General features: G+C 45.5%; 1 protein-coding gene and 2 pseudogenes across 1 annotated transcript in view; 1 reads left to right on the top strand and 2 right to left on the bottom strand.

Moving 5' to 3' along the window:
* The window catches only part of TVP23A (trans-golgi network vesicle protein 23 homolog A), a 22,992-nt gene that overhangs the window by 6,295 nt on the left and 8,451 nt on the right, over positions 1 to 8,246 (top strand). The gene's annotated exons all lie outside the window — the stretch shown is intronic.
* On the bottom strand, positions 1,486 to 1,604 carry LOC112479142 (annotated as a pseudogene).
* On the bottom strand, positions 4,748 to 4,866 carry LOC112479140 (annotated as a pseudogene).

Below are 8,246 nucleotides of genomic sequence, written 5' to 3'. Positions count from 1 at the left end.
AACCCTCACCCGACCAGTGGACTTGTTTACCAGCCCAGCTCAGCCCTATAAGCACTCAAGTTTGCAGCCCCCTATCCCCACCCCTCAAGGACAGTGGGGAGTAAACGTGACTCCAGCAGTAGCATTTCTATACTTTCTGGGGGTGCAAGAAGCTTCGAGTTGGAATTCTTCTCTAATGCTGTGGTTTTTTGCTCCAAACTTCTTGAAGCCACCACCAGGTGATGGAGGAACTTGTCCGCGAGGGCCCAGCCTTGCGGGTCAGGCTGTTGCTCCATCCAAGGCCACTTACCCTGAGGCCTCGTGTTCCTGCTCATCCCCCGGTCTTTGTATACATTTCACTCTCTGCTGCCTAAATTTGTCCTTTAGATCTCAAAATATTTTTAAAAATTCATTTATTTTTAATTGAGATAAAATTCACACATCGAAAACCCACCCCTTTGAAGTTTCAACTCGGTGGTTGTCAGTACATTCACAAAGTCATGCAACTACTGTCATCTAATTCCAGAATATTTTCAGCCCCCCTCCCCGCCCCCTCACCCCCCGCAAAAGAAACCTCATGTCCTTTAGATCTGAATCCTCATACTGCTAAAAAGCATCCCCTCCTCTGACTTAGGTGCTCTCCTCTCCACCCCCACAGCCCCTGTGATGACCCCAGGGCCTGACAACGCTGTTGTGTCCACATCTGAGGTTTCTTAACATGTCAGTAAATAGCCAAGAGCCTCATGGATGCCCTACCCCGCTCCTGTAATTAAAGAGTTAACTTCTGGAACAGCAGGGGCAGCTGATGGGACCCTGCACCATTATCCATTCTGACTGCACAGTGGCCACATTGTGTCCGTTGTTGAGAATTTTAATGGTGACTCTGCTTATCCCATTGATACTTTGCACTCTGAGTTGAAATTGCCTGTTTGCTTCTCTGTCTCCCCGCAGAGACTGGTGATGTGCGTGAGGGCAGGACGCGGTCCATTTTGTTCACCGCACTTGGCCTGGACCTAGCACCGCACTTGGTAAATAATAGGTGCTCAATAAATGTGGTGTCGCTGCTTTAAGCTCAATTTATTAAATTCACGTATTTCTTAAATAATTTTGAAAATTGATTTCAGACGTTTACAGGTTGATTATAAACTTAATTCTGTGTCCTCGGACCATTTAAGCTAGTTTCAATTTCAGCATTAGTCATTGTTTTGAATACCAGATTCACTTGCAAACAATAAATGCACATACATAGCAATTACAAAACTTTCTGCTTTCAGCGTGTTGGGGAGTTTTGGTGACTGATGAAATTCTAGATGAAAGAATCATAAAGTACAGCAACAAAATATGTTAAGTCGGAAAATAATATTTTGATCAATGCCCTTAAAAGGACTTGAAAAAGACTTTTTACTTCAAAATGATTTCTTTTTTTTTAGGTGAGGCAACCCTTGGTTGACCTCACAGATTACAAGGACCTTGTCGGCTTGCAATCCTTTTATTTTTTATTTTTTACTCCTACAGCACCTGGTCTTCCTAGGTGGTCTCCTATCCAAGTACTAACCAGGCCCGACCCTGCTTAGCTTCCGAGATCAGACAGGATCGGGCTTGATCAGGGTGGCATGGCCGTTGAATACTTCGAAATAATTTCAGACTGACTGGAAAATAGCAAGAATATTACAAAGAACTGACACCCTTTACCTCGACTCACCAGTTGTTAACACTTTGTGTCTGTATTTGTTTTCTGAGAGTGAACTGCACACAGCAGGTTCCCATACCCCTAAATACTTCAATGTGTATTCTAAGACAGGACATTCTCTTATGTAAGCAGAATATAATGACTGAAGCTGAGAAATTTATCTAACCTACAGTCCACATTCTAGTATCCTTTTTTCTCAGTTCGGGATCCATCCAGTCCAGCCTCGCCCATTGCATGTGGTCATTCTGGAACAGTTGTCAGCCTTTCTCTTCATGGCATGGGCGGTGCTGACGTGTGCAGACCAGCTATTTTGAGGCGTGTATCTGAACTTGGGTCTGTCTGGTGTTTCTTACGATTAGATCCAGGTTGTGATTTGGGGCAGAAATACTGTAGAAATGATGTAGAAATGATGCTGTGTTCTAAAAGGACAGTTTTTTTCAAACTCCGTCACTACTAAAGGTGGCCCACACGTGGCACTTTTTTATTTTTGACCGCCACCACCTGTTACCTGCCACCCAGCCCCCAGATTTTAGTCTTTGATTCTCTTCACCACCCAAAGAACCCAGGGCTCCTTAGAGAGGAGCCAGTTCCAAGTCTTGAGGCAGAAACCAGTCCGGCTGGGTCTGGAACATCCTTTTGTTGCCAGAAAGCGCAAATACATATTTTTAAAATGTCACAGACGGTTATAAAGAATAAAGACACCAGTTTAACCAGGCTCCCACGGGCCAAGTTGTGGTAGAGATCGGTATTCACCGAATGAATAAATGTGGTTTCACTCAGTCCTCCCATTAAATAACACATAAATTGGGCTCTTCCTTTCTAAAATGTTATCATTTTAAAGTACACTGGTTCAGTTATAGCTCTTGGGGTGGGGAATAAATACCATATTAATATTTGCAGCCATTAGTGGGTGTGTCCTGATTCCAGACACATTAAAATGATCAAAAATAGAAATGCAAGGAAAGACAGGATTCTCTCCCTTTTGTAGATGAGGAAACCAAAGCTCTCAAGAGCCAGGCAACAGACCTAAGTTCACACAAGAGCTACTATGATGCTTTCAAACCTGCCCACTTCCTAGAAGAATCTAACAGCTCTTCAGAAACAAAAGCACATAAATGGGTGGATTCTACTTTGTACTTCCAGTGCAAAACAAAACAAAACAAAACACATCACAGACGAACAAACAAACAATATCCCACTCAGAGCAAGGGTGAAAACAAGCAAGAATCCAGGTTCCTTACCTCCTTCAGTCTCCCCGAGGTGCCACCTGCTCCTTCCGCTCCAGCCTCCTGGAAAGTCAGTCCTTGGCCTCCCTGCCTTTTTCTGTCTCTCAGTTAATAACTCCAAGTCTCCTCTTTAAAAAAGGTGGTGAGTGTTAACTACAGCTGCCTTCTGATCCCCCCCCCCCCACACACACACACACACACACACACACACACACACACACACACACACATACACACACAAATATCTTCCCGTAAGCCTGGGACCCTTCCTTTTACCACCTGAATTCTTGGACCAACCTGATCTTCTCCTCCCTGCCCTTGGAAACCACCTGACAAACCACAACGTGGGTTATACAGAGTTAAAACTCTTGAACATTAGAGCCTGCATTAGTTAGCTACTGCTGCATAACAAATTACCCCCAAACTTAGCAGCCTCAGACAACAAATATTTGTATCTCACACTCAGCTGAGCTGGGCGGTTCTGGCGTGTTCTTCCATCAGGGGGCTGCTAATGCCTGCTTGTCCTCAGCTGCTACCCTTGAATTCATTGGGGGTTGTGGCATGGTGATGTTCTAATTCTATCATTCAGTCTTCATTAGTGAGTTGAAGTAACCTAGAATCCTTCCCTCTTCAAATATTTAGTCATTGCAAGATATACTTTATAGAGAAAAGGCATAATAGATGCTTGATTATTACCCTTTGCTTTTCCGTTTCCAAGTAATGACATCATTTTTGTTTAAGTATCACATGACTCATGGATTAAGACATATTCTTGTTGCTACTCAAATTGTCTCACCTTTGGCCAGCGTGAGCCTCTTAGAACTGGCTTCTGAGTCTTTCTGACCTCTTGTAGTCTTTGGCAGCTTCCTTGCTACCTGGGGTGTGTCGATGTCCCAGACTCATTGTGTACATTTCTCCAACTGTGCCTGGAATGGCCTTTTCTCCAGGGTGCCCTGGCTGCTTTGGAGAATGGAGTTTAGAAATCACAGCCTGGGTTTGTCTCTTGCGTCAGCTCTCTGGCCGTAGGGCTAAGAAGTGCCTTAAGCACAGGTGACTGTCACCTCTTGGCCATATATTTGGGAGTCACTGTGTTGGTTCTGGTGCTGGTTCGGCCATCCAAGGAGCTGCTAGCCCGCCCACAGGGTGACTTCATGCAAACTAGAGAGGACGACCGTTTCTTGGGCAGACAGTTCCTTCCAGGGAGGCGTGTCTGCCTGACGCCAGCAGCGTCACCTGCGTAATCACTTCTTTGCTCTGACCCTGGGCAGGTCACCTTTCTGAACATCCCTGTCTTCCTCTGGAGAATGGCTCTCTGTGCCCTTCTTACCTCACTGATTTTCTTTGTCCCATGGCCGGTGTTACGGGTTGACTTGTAACCACCCTCAAAAAGATAGACTGAAGTCCTAACTTCCGGTACCCCAAAATGTGACCTTATTTGGAAAAGGGGTCTTTGCAGATGTAATTAGTTAAGATGAGGTCATACTGGAATACCATGGGTCCCTACTCCAATCTATCTGGTGTCCTTATAAAAAGATAGCCACGGGAAGACAGGCGTGGAGGCCATGTGATCACGGAGGCAGAGACAGGAATGATGCAGCTAAAGCCGAGGAACGCTAGGGGGGCTGGATGTCCATCAGAAGCAGGGAGAGAGGCCTGGCATAGATTCCCCCTCACAGCCTCCCAAAGAAAACAACTGTATGATTTTGGAATTCTAGCCTTCCGACCGGGAGAGAGAAATTTGTTAATTTTTTATTTTTTTATTTTTTTATGCGAGGCATCCCTGGGTTGACCTCACAGAATGCAAGGACCTCGTCAGCTTACAATCCCTTATTTTTTTATTTTTTATTTTTTACTCTTACAGCACCCGGGCTTCCTAGGTGGTCTCCTATCCAAGTACTAACCAGGCCCAACCCTGCTTAGCTTCCGAGATCAGACGGGATCGGGCTTGTTCAGGGTGGCATGGCCGTAGACTGAAATTCCTGCTTTTTTAAGACCCCCAGTTTGTGGTGCTTTGTCACAGCAGTCCTGGGAAACCCATACAGCGTGTGACAGCTTTCTTCTCTTCCTAGCTACTTTGAGGGTGGTGCCTGGCCCAGCGGCACTGGTATTTCCTGGGTGTTCATGACTATGCAGACTCTCAGGCCCCCCAGATCTCCTGAATCAGAATCTTCATTTTAGTAAGATACCGGGGGATTCGTAAGTGAAGTACCGCCTTATACAAAAGGGGTGGAATGATCACTCCCCAGCACCAATTCGCAGTTATTTCTGATCATAGCTGGCATGTGTTGAACCCTCGCTGCCCACCGGGCAGTATCCTAAGCCCTTTACGTACACTATTGTTCTCATGTAACATTCCCAACAACTTGACACAGTCAGTGTTGTCCCCAGTGTCCATGGCCATGCAGGCATGCGCTGCTCCAGTCCGGGGAACACAATTCCTACGGATCTATTGGCACCCCCGGCATTGTGCACTGTGGCAGCCCTGACTCATCTTCCCGTGTTACAAATGAGGAAAGTAGGACACACGCAGAGGTTAAGTCGCTTGTTCAAGGTCACACAGGTCCTCGGTGGAGCTGGGGTTTGAATCTGGGCAGCTGACAACTGCTGTGTCTGAACTTGCACCCTGGACCCACTACTTACCAACACACACACACACACACACACACACGAGGAGAGCCAGTGAAGGCCGTGTCTCTCTTTCCCCCATTTCTTTTCTCTTTTTTTTAAAATGTGGTAAAACACGCATAATGTAAAACTGACCATTTTAACCATTTTAAAGTGAACAGTTCAATGGCACTTAGTACAGTCACAGTGTTCTGCAACCATCAATCCCAGAAGGAAGTTCCGTAGCCATTAAGCAGTCAGTTCCCATTCTCCTCCCCGCCCCATCCCCACAGCCCCTGGCAATCACAGATCTGCTGCCTGTCCCTATGGATTTGCCTATTCCAGACATTTCATATGAATGGATTCATACAATATGTGGCCTTCTGTGTCTGGCGTTTTTTCACTCAGCAGAATATTTTCAAGGTTTATTCATGTCGTAGTTTGCATTCATTCCTTCTCGTCCCATATTTTAAAATTATGGGTAAAATTATGCATAACATAAACAGAAAATTTACCATTTTAACCATTTTCAAGGGTACAGTTCAATGGCATTAAGTACATTCACATTGTTGTGTAACCATCACCGCCATCCATCTCCAGAACTTTCCTGATCATTCCCAACTGACACCCTGTGTACATTAGGTGATAACTCCCCGTTCCCTCCTCCACCCGCCCCCTGGTAGCCTCTATTCCGCTTTCTATCTGTATCAATTTCCTTATTCTAGGTACCTCCCATAAGTGGAGTCATACGACATCTGTGCTTTGGGTTTGGCTCTCTGTTCACTCTGCCTGATGTTTTCGAGGTTCACCCATGTTGGAGCAGGTATCAGTGCTTCATTGCTTCGTATGACTGAATAATATTCCGTCGTATGGATGGGCCACATTTCGTTCATCCACTCACCAGCTGACAGACACTTGGGCTGGTTCCACCTTTTGGTCATTGTGAAGGGTGCTATGAAAATGTGTACACAAGTTTTTGATTGAGTCCTGCTTTCAGCTCTTTGGGGATCCCATTTCTTTTGGAAATTCTGGCTCTTTAGCTAAGGAATCTGGTCCATGAGTCCAGCAGCAGCAGGGCTTGGCCTGTAGCTATGTCCTGGGGAGAAAGGTGAGGACCTCGTGCAGGGCCCAGCCAGGGCCGTGCAGCCAGGGGCCCGCTGAGGTGTCTCTGGGGGTTCGCTTTCATTTTGCAGATTGAGCATATCCATCTTCTTAAGTTGGAATGTCTCTTTAAAAAGAAATAAAGAACAGAAACAAGAGGAAAAACTGAGATGGCCACCGGAGGGAAGTCTATTCTTTTATTTGCTTCCACATTCAAACTTCTATTGTGTTGACCTTTGAATAGAAGTTGTGAGGACTTAGCAATCGGCATCTACTCAGACGTCCCAACAGTCCAAAAACCTACCCTTCTCAAGGCTCAGATGTCCACGGAGGAGGACATACTATCATTTGAAGCAAGAAGCCAGAGTCTGAAGGACGATGGTGCCAACATTGCTTTGAGAGCATTCTAGGGAAGAAAATCAATTTTCACCCTGATGCTTCATCCACTGTTAGCCAGTCCTGATGGGGCTTCTGAAGGGCTTGTAGGGGTCTCTGCTTTCTTAGGCGTGGGTTTCTTCAGTCCCTTTCTGCTTTGTTCCTAGAACTGAGTTTATCTTGAAAATAGAACTGAGGGGGGCTTCTCAATTGCAATTAGCATATGAATCACGTAGGGTCTTGTTAAAATGAAGATTTGGGCTCAGGAGTTCCCAGTGGGCCTGATCCTGCATTCCTATCAAGCTCCAGGGCACCTGGGGAGCTGGTGGATGGAGAAGAGGCTGAGGGGCATGGGCATCGTCGTCCTGGCTGTCTTCCCCTTGCACTGGAGGTCCCATTTCTCTTACATCTTCATAGTGGCACCCTGTTGTTAGCAGAAGAGCCACCTGGCTCTAAGTGGGTGTCAAGGCTGAAGAAATAAATAGTAGCACGTTACTCATTTTCATCAATGGAGGAAATCGTGTCTGACAGAGGACATCCAAAAAGAGCATCACTGGTCAAGGCTTTTTCTCGGTTTCTCAAAAATCTTGACCATTAATGAGTCAAAGAAATAAGCAGAGCAATGTTAGCCATAACCACCCTCTGGTCTGGCGTTGTAGGTCCTGGAAGCCTCAGAGGTCTGATGAGGTAAATGTTCTCCCATTTTATACATGAGTAAACCGAGGCTAGCTTGTCCAGGACTGTGTACACAGCAAGGGTGGGGTGCAAATGTGGATCTAGGCTCTCTGGTTTTCACTGTACCCACTGTCCAGGTGGGGGCTGAGGTGGTAGTCAGGTGGCCCTTTTTTTTTTTTTTGCAGAGGGGCTGGTAAGCCCAGAAAAAAAGCATCTGCTTTCTGGAATTTTCATCATGCATCCAACTGTAATGGCCAATTACTCAATTGGGGATTTTTAGGTCTGAATTTTTTTTTTTTTTTTCAATCACAGATGGCTCCCAGAATTATCAACCCGTGGGCTTGATTTATTCTGAAAGGCGTCTTGCCTCAATGGAAAGTTGAAGCTGCCTCTAATGATTTATTTTCTACTTTTTAATTCAAATTTACATAAAAGTACAGAGAACAATGAACCCAGTGTTCCTGTTGACCAGCTTCAGTTGTGATCAGCACATGACCAACCTGTTTCATCTTCACCCATCCACTTCCTGCCTCCACGTTATTTTGAAGCGAATTCTAGACATCATCACAGATGCTTTTTTTTTTTTTTTTTTTAAG

Source organism: Pteropus alecto, unplaced genomic scaffold (genome assembly GCF_000325575.1).
Source record: "Pteropus alecto unplaced genomic scaffold, ASM32557v1 scaffold34, whole genome shotgun sequence".
NCBI lineage: Eukaryota > Metazoa > Chordata > Mammalia > Chiroptera > Pteropodidae > Pteropus > Pteropus alecto.
The sequence above is the reverse complement of the archived record's forward strand: the minus strand, read 5'-3'. Positions and strand labels throughout refer to the sequence as shown.